At 42.6% G+C, this 15,298-nt stretch overlaps 1 protein-coding gene across 3 annotated transcripts in view; it reads right to left on the reverse strand.

Annotated features, from left to right (window-relative positions):
* PRKCA (protein kinase C alpha) overlaps positions 1-15,298 on the reverse strand; it is a 426,048-nt gene that overhangs the window by 267,429 nt on the left and 143,321 nt on the right. The window lies entirely within an intron of this gene.

Here is a 15,298-nt window from a genome sequence, read left to right on the forward strand (position 1 = left end):
CAGTCAGTGCTGGAATGGGGGTGGGAATTGTCTTAGAATTGAAAGAAGGATGTTAAAATTAAATTTAGTTAGAAATGCAGGATATATTCGAAGTAAACATGGTAAAACATGGTAAACATGGAAATACCACCATGACGCAGTGGTAATTTTTAATTCTTAGGGATAAATATATGCAAAAACTTTCCACAAATAAAATGATTTCATTTTCTTGTGATTACATTGAGGTTTTATGAACAAGCCTGTTCACATTGTTATGTAAATTTTTACCACGTAACATTTCCCTCTGCTTATCTTGGGGAATAATTCAAAAGAGGCTACAATACAATTACTCTCTTTTATCAAGTATATTGGGAACTAATAAAGCATCAGGGATGTGGAACACAACATAATTACAAACTGATAAGGCTGGGAGCTTCCAAAAAGGAAATTCAAAGGTGTCTGAGGAATTCCAATGCCCACATGTACCAGTGGTGAGCAAATGGGGAAAGGTTTATGACAAAGAAACCAGAATATTTCACACAAATAAGGATATTGGACATAGAGAAGAGCAGAGAAGCAACAGAATATATGTACACACACATATATAATCAATCTTACAAAACGAATGGATTACATTTCCAAATTGAATGCCAGAAAATATAAGGCAAGGTAAATTTAAAAATAAGTATGACAAATTCTGTTATCCAGAATTTCAAAACAAAATGTTTTTAATCTACATTTATGCATAAAACTACAAAAACTCCCATATGAGAATAATCATGATGCAGAGTTATTTACTGATTTGAAAAGATGTGCATGTTGTTTTCACATAGGAAAGAGTCAGAAGGACATAGACCAAACAGGTAAAAGGACTGTCTCTGGGAATGGTGTTGGGAAGATTTAATTTTCCTTTTCTTTTTATTTATTTATTTTTTATTTTTCTCTCCCCTTTCCTCCCCCGCCCCCCCCCAATTGTCTGCTCTCTGTCATTCACTGTGTGTTCTTTTGTGTCCACTTGCATTCTTGTCAGCGGCACCAGGAATCTGTGTCTTTTTTTATTGTATCATCTTGCTGCATCAGCTCTGTGTGTGTGCGGCGCCACTCCTGGGCAGGTTGCTCTTTTCTCATGCAGGGCAGCTCTCCTTACGATGCTCACTCCTTGCATGTGGGGCTCCCCTACGCAGGGACACCCCTGCATGGCATGGCACTCCTTGAGGGCATCAGCACTGCACATGGGCCAGCTCACCACATGGGTCAGGAGGTCTGGCGTTTGAACCCTCGATCTCCCATGTGGTAGGGGAATGCTCTATCATTTGAGTCAAATCTGCTTCCCTCCTTTTGTTTCTTTTTGTCCATCTATATTTTCTAATTTTTCAACGACATTAATGTCCTTAAGTAACTAAAAAAAAAAACTTTAAAAAATGATGTTGCTAATAACACTACGGTACTTCAAGGTCCCAAAGTGCTTTCTGAATCATTTCTTTAAAAAAGTAGTTTGAGTATAGTACATAGAATTAAATTTGTTTTATTATATTGTAAGTCCATTTACAATATAATAATGCCATAGGTATTTATTTAATGCAATTTCAGGACTCCTGTGGCTGGTTGGTTAGCCATGGGGTCTACACAAGAATTAGAAAACAGAACTGGGAAATGCTTGAGCTGTGTGGAAGAACCAAAAACAAAACAAAGCCAAGAGCTGTAATAACATCTAATTGCTGCCTGTGTAAAAACCTGTAGTTTTGCATATGCTTCGACCCAGCAATTCCACATTTAGCAACTAATTCAAAGAAAATGGTCAAAGATTTGCATAAAGGGAAACAAATGTGGCTCAACCAACTGGGCTCCTGTCTACCATATAGGAGGTCCAGGGTTCAATGCCCAGGGCCTCCTGATGAGGGCAAGTTGGCCCACACAGCGAGCAGGCCCACACAGAGTGCCAGCCCACGCTGGAATGTCTCCCCGTGCAGGAGAGCCCCCCTGTATGGGAACGCTGCCCAGTGTGGGAAAGCCGCCCCGCACAGGAGGGCTGGCCGATGCGGAGAGCTGGCGCAGCAAAATGATGCTACAAGAGACACAGAGGTGAGAAAATAAGAAGGTATAGCAGAACAGGGAGCTGAGGTGGTGCAAGAGAGTAATTGCCTCTCTCCCACTCCAGAAAGTCCCAGGATCAGTTCCCAGAGCCACCTAATGAGAATACAAGGAGACACAGAAGAACACACAGCGAATGGAAACAGAGAGCAGACAATGAAGGGAACAAGGTGGAGGGTGGGGAGAAACAAATATCTTTTTTAAAAAAAGATTTGCATAAAGGCCTTTGACAGAAAGATGTTACCATTTGATACAGTGCTATAGAGCCAAAAACACTATGTTGCAAAAGAATATTTATTGAAGCGGGAAAAATCTGATATAATACATTTGCTAAGTGAGACGGGAAAACATCTGATATAATATATTTGCTAAGTGAAAGGAAAGAAAGCTGCCACAGAACAGAATGATACTAATTTTAAAATGCATGTGTGTAAGGACACACATCAAAAGGTTAACAGTAATCAGTTGTACTTTGTGAAGTGAGATTATTGTTAGAGTACAATTTTCAAAAAGCTAAAAATATGACTCTCAAACAATACAGAATAAAGATGTCAAAATAATTATGCCATTCATTAATAATAAGGGAACCAGTAAGATAGTAAAGCTGGCTGAAACATGAATTAGAACCCACCAAGAAAGGTACTGAAATAGGTTTTCTGACTTAGAGAATGGAGGGTGACTGCTAATGAGTCTGAGATTTCTTTTGGGGGTGATGAAAATGTGCTAAAATGGTCTGTGGTGATGCCTGTGAATATACTAAAAGCTGCTAAATTGTATACTATAAATGGGTGCATTGCATGCTATGAGCACATCTCAAAGTCATTTTTAAAGGGCTAAAAGAAAAAATTAGGAACATTCCCCTAGATAATTAAATAACCCTTGGGGGGACTCATTAAGCCCCCTTGTGTAACATTCAAAGGACACACCACTCACCACTATGCCTAATTTCCAAGTTTTACATGATTTTTCTAAACATTAAAGGGATATGTTTTTTATTCCTTTTGAGGTTTTCTCCCTTTCTAAATTTTCTGGACTGAGCATGAATCTTTGTAGTTAACAAAATGAAAACTAGTGAATAAAATATTTGTAACTTGCTACGTGCTACGGTCTTCAGGTGGTGTTGGATGAGCTTGGGGAAGACAGGTCCTGCGTCCTCACTCTCACCCCACCACTCACCAGCTCCAAGGTCATGGGCACAATAACCTCACAGCCTCAATGTTTCCAACCGTAAATGGAAATGAACAGTAAGGCCAGCCTGCAGGGTTGTGCTAAGGACTGGACAGGAGGGTGTACATGACAGAGCTTGGTCCTTAGATGGAGCGGGGACTCAGCAAATAATAATCCTTTTCCCTTTTCTGGATTGGACAAAAAGCAAATTAATGAAAAGTACGGTCATTCCCTGGGGCTCCAACACAAGTGGAACTAGCCACTAGACTGAGGGAAAAGAAACATGGTGCATTTTTTAATGAAGAAAAATTAAGACAGAATCCCACCGACGAGGAAATAGGGAGCAGAACCAGGGCAAGCCTGGTCTCGACTGCTGTGGCCTCAGCAGGTGAACAAGGGAGGAGTTTTTCCTGTTTCCTCTAATGAGAATCCAAAGGGCCACCTCTTCCGGGGTAAGATGACAGCAGGGGACGACAGCCAGCACCTCTCACCACCTCCTTCCCTACCCTCCCTGTGCCCCGTAAGGCCAGGCGCTGACAGTCATGGCCAAGCTGGTTGAGGCCAGGCCGTGCCCGGGCTGCCCTTGTCTCACGCCCCTCACAGTGTCCCTCGAGCCCAGGCCCTCCCTGTAAATTGGGCATGCCGGGAAGCTCAGCTCAGCAGGATGGGGGAGGAGGTGCCCTGGAGAGGAGAGGCACAGGCCCCCAGGGACGTGTCAGCAGAGCTTGGGATGGCCATTCCCACCCCAACCCCAGAAGCCTAAGGCCCCAAAAGCGTGATCACGTAAATCTCTGGAGGGTCAAGTGCCAGGAAAGAGAGTCGGTGACCATGGCCTCCGCCAGGCCAGGGGTGGTGGGACCCAAGGGAGATTCAGCAGGAACCCACCACAATGAGGGGGGACGGCTCCTCAACTACACCCATTCCTTCAGCTCCTCATGGATGGCAATCAAAATGCCCCAATCCACAGTTACGTGGGCATTAATGAATGCTCGCGATGTACAGACAGCCTTCGTGGCAGGAATTGTGAAAGAAACAGACATCAAAGAGACCTCAGAAAGTGATGAAGCTAAAAGTGCAGCCATTTTAGATGTGAGCCACGAGGGAGCTTGGTTCAGGAGAGGTGAAACTAAAGGAATTTATCTTCTAGACTTGGTAAACCCAAAGAAGACAAGCTTCCCAAATGGAGAGAAAATAGGCAACTGGGAAAGACAGTACCTGCCACGGCTGATCAAATTATTAACCGAAAGAAAAATCTACAGGCTGGATCAGGCTGACTCCACGAGCTGGACCCTATCAGGATAACATCGAGTACTAGGGTAATTTTTAAAAATCCTACACCTGGCTCCACACCTACCGTACAGAATAAGAGGTGACTGAGAGCAGCACAGATGAAAAGACTGAGGCATTTAATTGACACAGTGAATGGTGTGGTGAGGCTGTAAGACCTAGCAGAAGTGGCTGCATTAATAATGTAGATCATCTAGAATGGGGGAAGTGAGAGCTCCACACAACAGATCTCTATTTACTCCTCCCGAGTCTCGGTTCCGGCTGCCAAGGGCCTCATAACCGAGGCTGCAGTCTCTCTTTGGCTTAGACAGTCTAAAGACAACCAAGATGGTGAGCCTCGGAACACATCCTAAGAGGAATCAGGGATCCACCCGAAAGGGAGGGCATGGCCTGCAACGTGGCTGACTGCGAATCGTTGAAGGTCCAGTATTTACAGGAAGGATTAAGTTGTTCTGTTTGTCCCTAAAAGATGGAAACCCTATAGGACCAAAGGGTGGAAATTACAGGGCATTAGATTTCAGCTCACTCTAAGAGAGGATGATGGAAGGGCTTGGGGAGGTGAGTGGTCACCAGATCCTGGAAAACTGCTCCTGGGGACACTGGGGGGCCGTGGTCAGACACTCTGCATGGCCCAGATTACCCCCAACAGACAGACATCGCTGACAGCCTAAAACAACCAAATTCGTCCAAAGCAACTACTTCAGTAACCCAATTTAGAAAAGTTTTAGTTACTATTAATTATTTCTTTGAGTTGAAAGTCATGGACTTCTGGTATAATAAAACACATGCTAAAGGACTCTAAAAACAGAAAGGCTTTTACAACTCTCAGGGATGTGACAATACCTTTGGCATATTTTAAAGCTCAAGATGGGATGTGGGGCTCGAGGCTGGAAACCCGGTACACTTCCACCTGACTCATCACAGCTATCAAACTAACACCCCAGCCCTGGCACACTGCTACCCTCAGCCATTTCAAGTGTTATGTAAGAGTGTACTTTTCCAATTTCCATAATGGCAATAGCTGAACAGATGTATCAAAGACAACATTCTCTGGGCATCAGGCAGAGTGACACTGCCAGCAGCCAGGGTCCCATCATTTAAAGCCCTCATGTGTATTCACACACATACACAAGAAGACAGTGTCTTTGGAAATTTTTGATAATCTCAATGGCACCTTTGGCATTATTTTTGATCTGGGCATGCTGCTGCAGAAGGATCTCAAAATTAACTTGTATAAATGTTGAGTCACCTGAACTGGACCACTTACATGAGAAAATAAAGATCAATAATAAAGAAGTAGTCCTAGTAATAGAACTAATAAGGCTCTTGGTACTGGCTCAGAGAGGATAGGCAAACTGCAGAATCAGACAAGTGAACTGTAGAGGCGGAGATCTGGCCACGCTGGTCTGGCTTGAGGGCTCTATCCTGCACACTCGCTGCAGGGTAGAGTAACTCCTCCATAAGTAGTAGCTAGCGTGGCTGTTATTTTCGCTGGTGATGTTACTACCTTCACACCTGGATCTGTGCAATAGCCTGGACAGAGGGACTTGGTGGTTACTGAAGTCTGCGCAGCAAGGCGTTCCCTTTCTGAAGGGCAGGTCAGATATTAAACCTTCACACCTGGAGTGAAGGAAGACCGCGTGCCCAAGTGGCAGACCCCGGCAACGGGCAGGGGCAGTGTTCTAAGTGAGTAGGCCATGACATCTGCACAGGTGGGAAGGAACAGCATGGTCAAAGGGAAATCCAAGGCTAGAGGCCAGTTACAGAGCTGAGGAGCAGGTACAGGGGCCAGAGCGACATAGACCCAACGTGTGGGCCAAAGGGTCAATGGGGGGTGCAGCCCATCTGTCTGGGGTGGGAAAAATAGGCTGGAGCAGGACAGAATGCAGGGGTGGCCTTCCCAGTGAGAAGGAGGAGGAAAAGCCAGGTTTAGGCTCTGCCTTGTGCCTGGCAAGGAACACAGATTGTCTTACCCATCAGCACAAGTTAGGAAAAGTCCAGATTCATCAGATGGTGGCCCCTACAAAGGCACCAATTTATCTGAAAATTAAAAAATATTGTAATCCATGATGTTTATGCTATATTACATTGGGGTCCACACAGGATCCCAAAAGAGAGCTGGACCTCTCATCCAAAACACTCCTTTGCAAGAAGGTCCCTTGGTGGAGGATGGCATTTGTGGGCTAAAGGCACGGAAACAATCCTGGGTCTTGTGCATTTGAAGCTCTTCACTCTAAATAAGCAGACATAAACTCTGCTGACGCTTCACTTCTTTTTGGCAACTGAGCACTAAACCTGAAAAGGAAATATGAGGTCGATTTGGTTGAAATCCCTGATAATGGATTTCTGTTCCCTTGACCAAAAAAAAAGGAGAAAATTGGAGAAACGCCAATAGATTTGTGGGCTATATGCAATGATTTAGACAATTTCCACCCTTGACCCTCACTGAGCAAAAACAGGAATATCTGCTCATGGCCTTGGTGGTCTGTGAGCAGATGTGACTTCCTTCCCCCTGGTGACCACCGTCCCCGGAATTAGCAAGACAAAGCTCAGACCTTGGGGACAGGACACCCCGCTCCCCGCCCCCCAACCCCCACCCATCCTGGTCTCCAAGGAGGTTTCCCTGCTGGCTGTGAAGGTCTAAACATATTAATCAAATTCTAATTATTCTGCTTCATTTTTCCTCTCTAATCTTAGAGCACACAAATACAAGTTTGTCCATCCACATCCGTGAGTCAGTCAAGTCCAACTTTAACCACAGCTTTTCATGAAAATGAGTGGGGATGGGGAGAAGGGCAGCACAGCAAGAAACATGCCCCTCTGTGGATGTGGTTTTTTCAGAGACCCCAATTTCTAGCTCTTCACCCTATTTTTAAAAAGCAACTCAGCCTGTCATCTTCTTCATGCTCCAGATGCAGAAAACTTTGCAACAGTTCATTCAATTTTTCAAACTCATTCAGACTCACTGGTTTGAAAATGTGTTTTATATTTGCTCTCCCCTAAAATCACGGAGGGCTGAGAAGCATAGCCCTGCTCTGTGATGACAGTATTTTCCAGTGACCACCCTGTCTATAATACATTGTTGCAACTCAATTCCATTCATTATATCTTTACTGGGTATCTATTATGTACCAGACACTGGCCTGCATGAGATGAATTACGCAAGGGAGCCCAAAAGCTAGCTAATTAGCAGATAGACATAATACACGTTCAACAATGATAAACGCTCTCACAGAGGTACAGGCTTTCAGTTGCAGTTATAATGTACTGCATTGCTTGAGAACAGGGTTAAAAATATATCTGATATGCCAGAGGATCTGATCTTTCTGTGTGATGTATTACATGCTGAAAGTCACCAACATAAAATAAGTTTTGCTCTGTTGAACACTATTTAAGCAGAAAAAAATATTAGGGAAATGAAATATTAGGTGAGAAAATGCAAAATTAATCTAAGTTTTCAGAAATTACAGACTGTTCAAAATAGAGATCATGTTCAAAATGAACTTTAACAGACATCATTACAGTTCATTCATTCGATATATTTTCATGCCCTAAAACTCACAGAATACTCCGTATACAAATGCAACAAAATAAAGTAAAACAATAATAATAATACTGGGTCCCAAATACAGGCCAAACATAAGGAAAATTTTTCAAAAAGGTCTACTTCCTCTGCCTCTTGAAATACGACCTCTGGGGACTGCCTAATTAAACAAACACTTAGTTGGGGGTGCTAATCGCCTAATCAACCAACATGAGGGGATGCCAAATTGAAGAACGCATTTCAAGTTTCAATTCATTCTGTTTCCTCTACTACTCAAGTAGTTAAACATTTTTTTCAGCATTGCATCTCATTGTCTTTGTCTCCAGAGTAATTAATTCTAAAATGTCAAGTCCTTCAAGACCATTTAAAAAGGGCAAATTTCTGTATTGCAATGAAGAGCTTCCAATACCCTTTTAGCATAAACTCGCACATTGGTACAGGGGAATTCACAGATCTGCACAGACCAGGTCTCTAAAGCCAGGCCAGGCCAGGCAACTCCAACTGCGGTTTTCTCTCTGCCCTGTGCAAATGCAAACTGGTTCAGGTCTGTTAAGCACCTGCTCTGAAATGTGTCAGGGGAATTTCTTTCTTGGCATGTGACCATGATGTTTCATTTCAGTGGCCACTTATGGGGACACAAAGCCAAATCATGTTGCTATTTCCCCCACAAGAACACATGCCAATTGAAATATGAAGGTATGCAGCATGCACCAATGGATACACGATGCCGGTCACTACTTCGAAAAGTATTATCTTTTCAAGTCATCTTGCACCTTTCTAATAAAAAGCTGAACCAACTGTTTCTTCCGTAGCTTCTAAGTTCATGGGCATTCATGTGGATCCTCAGGCTTGGTTTTGACTAACACTGGCCGCTGGGCCTTCACACTCCACCCCACTTCCAAAGTTTCTCTCTTTCCCAAAAGAAAACATGAATACCTATTCTTAGGAAATGGGGAATTTTATCCAATGGATCATGACGTGTGTCTGCATGGCAGAGTTATAGCTACTTAACTCATAACACGTATATGCAGACAGCTTCTTGTCTGACCTCCAAATACTTCCTCAATAACACAAGTGACAGAATTAGGCAAACTGGTGGACAATTTAATATAAAAATACCCTTAAAAGAGTTTCACAACCTTGTGACTCCAATTCATAAAACAGTATAATTAGTATTAATCACATAGAAAGATAGGTCAATTGATGGAAAAAAGTTAGACAAATGAACTTTTTTTTTACATTAGGAAAACTGAATTCATCAAGGTGCTCTACTATGGTTACAGTTTAGTGAAGGGATTAGGTTTGTTTTCATTTTATACCTGTTTATCTCTTTCTTATTTTCTTCTTATAACTTTTTTCTTTTTTAAAGATCTTATTTATTTCTCTCCCCTTCTCCCCCTGCCCCGCCCCCATTGTCTGTTCTCTGTGTCTATTTGCTGTGTCTTCTTCTTTGTCCGCTTCTGTTGTCAGCGGCACGGGAATCTGTGTTTCTTTTTGTTGCATCATCTTGTTGTGTCAGCTCTCCATGTGGGCAGCGCCATTCTTAGGTAGGCTGCACTTTTTTTTGCACTGGGCAGCTCTCCTTACGAGGTGCACTCCTTGCACGTGGGGCTCCCCTACACGGAAGCATCAGCACTGCGTGTGGGCCAGCTCCACATGGGTCAAGGAGGCCCGGGATTTGAACTGCGGACCTCCTATGTGGTAGCCGGATGCGCTAACCACTGGGCCAAGTCCGTTTCCCATACCTTTTTTCTTTAAGTACAGTGCCTACTATAGCCAAAAGAGAGAAGCAACCCAAGTGTCCATCAGTGAATGAATGGATAAAAAAATAATGTGGTATGTACATACAATGGACTATTATTCAGCCATAAAAAGAAATGAAGTTCTGGTGCATGTTACAACATGGATGAACCATGAAGACATCAGGTTGAGTGAAATAAGCCAGACACAGAAGGACAGCTTGATATGATTTCACTTACATGAAATAAGCAGGGTATGTTTCTATTCGGAATGATGGAAAAGATTTGGTAATGAACAGTGTTGGTAATGAATAGTGTTGGCCATTGCACAACACTGTGAGTGTAATTAATACCACTGAATTGTATACTTGAAAGAGGTTCAAATGGGGAATTTTATGTTGCACATATGTCACCACAATAAATTTTTTCTCAATTACAGTGCCTATTATATTCCCTCCTATACTAAACAGAATATCATCCCTGGCCACAGAGCAGCAAAAGACAGGGAGAAATGGGTTCCAAGCAAGTCCTTGTTTGTAATGACAGCAGGGGGGCTATTGCCTTCAGCAAATGCTTGGATTGCAACCAGTAGCTAAAAACGTGGGGAGAAGGAAGGATGTACCCTCCCCATAGCCACCCCTCACCAGGGGGCTCCCCAGTGGTCTTGAACTTGAGAGCCATTGGAATGTGGCTACCCACCGCCACTGCAGCCCCTGGGACTCTCCTGTGTTCTGGGGACCCCAAGGCAGACCAGGTGAGCTGGTGGAGACTTTAAACCACCTTCTTCATGGTTGGACTTGTTGGATCTGACCAGAAAGTCTAGGTTGAAAGTGATCACCTAGGAGAAAAATGAGATGAGCAATTTCCTGTGCACATTTCCCTTCAAAGAGGAACAAAGGCAGAACCTTCAGGGAGAGAATTACAAAATAGACAGGACTGGTGATTTATGGAGAGAAGAGGAAGTGGCAAGGTAGAACCCAGGCTTTTCTCTGCCAATAGCCAAGACTTCTCATTCCCATAAACCTTCCTTTTCAAGTTAGACCTCGCCACACACACTTTGTTCTCCCTCCTTCATAGGTCCTTTCCTTTTGGGCTACTGCTGTAATAATGATGCTTTTGTTGTTCGGTGTGGAACCTCAGAAAGACAATCCTGGATATTTGCACCAGGTCAGCTTTCTATTGGAAAGGACATTAAAACGGTGGAAAACAAGAACCATGCCCTGCCGGTCGCTTGATACTCAGCCAGATAAGCACTGTCACGTGCAAAAGGTGTTGGACCTCAGGTAAAATGCAAATCAGGATTTGCCAGAAAAAAAATTAAAAAGTGCATCTGCAAAAACAAATCAGTCAGCTGATTCCAAACAGCTGCCCTGAGATAAATGTGCGCTTAGGACAGTGAGAGGCCCAAACAGGCCACACCCCCAGGGACCCAGAATCACTCAGCTACAGAAATGTATTATGATGCTGCTGCAAGAGTATCCGCCAGGATTCAGGGACAGCAAAGGGCAGTCTGTTTGCATTTAAAAAAAAAAAAAAAAGAAACTTTTTGTGGGTCGCATATTATCTTTTCCAATAAGTAAACGACACAGATCACAATAAAGGAAAAAGTCATTCTATGGTTTTCATTTCTTTTAGCCAAAATATCAAAGAGAAAATATGTACTTATTTAAAGAGCTACGTTTCAGAGACATTGTATCTGCAGCTTGTATTTGAACCTATCAGAAGGAAAAAGGTAGTGTCAACATGACACCACCCAGCTCCTAAAAGCAGCTGAAGTCAGCCAATGAGGAGTTCCTAAGTGGAGAACCAGTTCCATCAGACACATTTTCAGGGAAATGGAGCTTCAGCCTGGGCAGAGAACTCTAAGAAAATATATTAGACCCATGAACAGTCCTCAGAGCACAGACAAATTTTTAAAAAAATAGCAACAGTACAAATAAATTTTCACTATAATTTTAAAATACACTAGAGCAGGGTACTGTTCCAAACAGGGTTCTTCTTTTCTGCAAAATAACATGTTTGCCCAGCTAAGGTAAAATAGTATTTGTGCGTTTTTCTCACAATGAAATCTGAGATGTCATTTAATCAAAAGTCCTCATTTATAAATAAAGAGACTGAGGCGGTAATGATTTATCTTAAATCAGTAATCTCATATTTTCGGGATGCAGGATGCAACCAGCTGGATCTGGAGTGGCACTGAATTTAGCCGTACTTTTCAAAGCATTTGAAAAGTGAATTCCTTCACACGGGGGTCAAGAAATGAAGGCCAGTAGGGAAATTTAAATCGTGGCCTTTTCTTCATAAAGATGGCCTAAATTATCTCATGCCCTTGGTTTAAATTTGAGATTGGCATTTGACACTATGGAGTGATTCATGTTTCATGGTAGCATGAAGTTTTGAAACCAAAGCAAAACTCTGCCAATGTTCGAATGGAATCTACAGAACAAATGGTTTGCTGGGGGAGCAGTGGAGCTCAGTGGCTGAGCGCAGGCTTCACATGTGTGAGGTCCCGGGTTCAATCCCCAGTACCTCCTAGGAAAAAAAATGGTTTGCAAGAGCTACATTTCCCCAAAAGCATGTACAGAAGACAGTTCTCTGTTTAGTAACTCTCTTTTGTTCTCTTTCTTTGAACATCTTAGAAAGGGATGACCGCTCAGGCAGGAGACAGCCTTCCCCTAGTTTGCAGGTGTGAAGGGGTGGGCAACTTTCAGTGGTTTAGTGCCCACAAGGTCACGTTTAGGACACAGTGTGGCATCTTCCCAATACAGCGAGCACTTACGTCTCACTGATGCCAACGTGTTTGAACAAGGAATGCTAACTGTATTCTTGTGTTACATGACCAGCTTTTGTGTGGCTAAAGAGTTACTAAGCACCGAAAATATGACATTATTATTTGGGAATAAACACCTCCAAAAAGCATATTAAATGCTACTAGGATCAACGAATTCCCTTGCTTCTGTGGAAAGTAAGATTGCAGAACAGAAGCAGTTGCCCCATACAATCAAAGCTAGCTTTGTTCATAATCAATAGCAACTTTCCTCTACACATAGTTAAGCTGAATTTAAGAATAATCTAATAATAATGAATTCTCAGGGCAGCCTTGAACTAAAGTTCCCTTTTCCACAAAACAAATCTAGTTTGCAAAACATCTCATAGGACATAAAAGATAAAGTATTAGTCCCACAGGGTCTGCAAATATTAAGTCACCATGGGTTGGCTTACTTAATTAGAGTTTCCTATTCATTCATTTACTTGTGTTATCGGTCATGTTATTGGTGAAGTAACATAAACGATGTTTCTGCTGAGAAAGAAAAGAAAACCACCATCCTCTTTTTTAAAAAATCAATTAAAAAAAAAACGAGAGTGTTGAGGCTAATTTAATGAAAAGTTTGCTCAGCTAATTCACATGGTTCAAGTGGCTGAAGCCTTATGATGGTTTCAACGAAAGGTGAGCAAAAACTGACATATGTGGATCAACCGGTAGGGCAGCAATTTCTGACACTCACACTACCTCTCTCATGGAAATGGGGAAACAAGAGTGTTGTGAGGGCTCAGGGGACCCCAAGAACCCCCCTTCTCACTGTGGGAACTGAGAAGAAGTAAGCAACTACCCAGCGCTGCTTTCAGCATCCAGGCCAGGTGAGGCCACCTCTTTAAAGTCTGCAGGCTTAAAGCAGATTTGGGGGAAGTAATTTCTTATAACTGCCAGTGACTCGTTTTTAAAAGTATGCATGTGTATGTATATATATAATTCTCCCCTCACACCCTAGAGTGCATATTTGTGGGCTGTACCAATGGTAAACTTCTCCAGCTACTTTTGGTAAGAGATTTTTTTATTTTTCTGACAGAAGGCACTTTATTCCACTAGCCATGAAACTCAAAATTATATTTTTACAAAAAGTGAAAACTGTAGGTGGTAAGTACAGGTGCTTGTGTTTTTGTAAAATGACTGCCATCATTGGTGATGAAGAACTATATTTTGGTTTACAAAAGCAGTTATCCTAAAAAGGAAATGAGAACTATTTATGTGCTTAAATAAATTAAAAGACAGTTAACGTAAGTCTATATCTATCTTGAGAAAGAAACAAATTTTCATAATGAATATGTTAAGACCACTACAGGTAAAGTTGTAAAAAAATAAATGTCTTGCCTTCCTGTATAACTTACATACTCAGGTATTAGAAAACTGGATTGCTACCCAGATGCCAGTGACTACCTCAAGGCAAACGTTAGAGAATGCATGCCTCTTCTCTTGCTCTCACTAGGCAGAAAGGTCACTGAATCAGTGGGTCCCCTGGCTGTGTCTTGGCATGAAGAACCCATTTGCTTTCTTGCCTCACAGTCCCCCTTTGTGTCCTTGTAGAACAGAACTTGTTTCATAAGAAAAAGAAAATATTGAGAAAGAAATTAATATTGACAAACTGGGCTTGCCCTTATGTGCTTATCTCAGAAACCACAGAGTGCCAATCAGAGTCCATCCCCTGAAGGAATTTGCCTGCTCATCTGAGTTGAAAGAGAATGAAGCAGATCTGAGTCAAAGACTATGTCACACACTGTCTTCCCACAGCCAAGGTTTCATTTTGAAAGTGATGAAAATATAGATTTGCAAAAGAAGAATTAACCATGAAAACTGTCCATGGAAAACAGAAACACCTTAATAACATCGCTTGGAACAGTCCTCAGTAGTTAGGAACTCAGGGCTCCTCATCACGGGCCCATTACCTCCAGGAGTCAATTAACTCATGGCTACCAGGAAGCCCATAAAATGCCTCTATCTCCAGCAGGTTCTCAGGTCAAGATTCTTCAGTGATGTCTACCGTAATGTAAGCCTCAGGGTCCAGTGAGCAGGGTTTACCACTAAAAACTGATCTCTGAATACATTTCCCCACGAAACTTTATATCAGTTCCACCACTTACTCCATGCCTTTGTAACTCAATTGCTACTTCATAAATAAGATGGGCCTAAAAAGCAATCGGGCAATTACTATAGCAGTGGAATTTGGGGGCACTTTCTTGAATATTGGAATATTTCTTGAATATTGGAAAACGAAGGCTATCAAATGATACACTGGTGCACTGATGCTTCACTGCAGAACATTTTGCTATCACTAGGTAATTACCTACCCACACCTGACTTGAATGTGCAGGTGACACGTGCCAAGTAATTTAAGATTGGCCAAACAAGTCTGGAAGAAGTCTAGGTGGAAGAGTATTCTTTACATACAGATAATATGTTAGCAGCTGAGTTTTCAATCTGGCACGTGATCTTCAAAAATATCTGGAAGTGCCATAACCACGCCCCACCAACCCAACCCACCCCTGGGGTAGGACCTGGTCTGCTGGAAGCTGTTGCTTTGCTTATCTTCAGTTTGCCCCACATGACAATCCTGGGGATGTCGCTCTGCCTCCACAGCACAGACCACAGAGCCTGGAGGTCTGCCCTGGGCAAGTGGCAGGTTGGCACAAAACCCAGCAACAACATTCAAAGGTA

Source organism: Dasypus novemcinctus, chromosome 21, assembly GCF_030445035.2.
Source record: "Dasypus novemcinctus isolate mDasNov1 chromosome 21, mDasNov1.1.hap2, whole genome shotgun sequence".
NCBI classification, from domain to species: domain Eukaryota; kingdom Metazoa; phylum Chordata; class Mammalia; order Cingulata; family Dasypodidae; genus Dasypus; species Dasypus novemcinctus.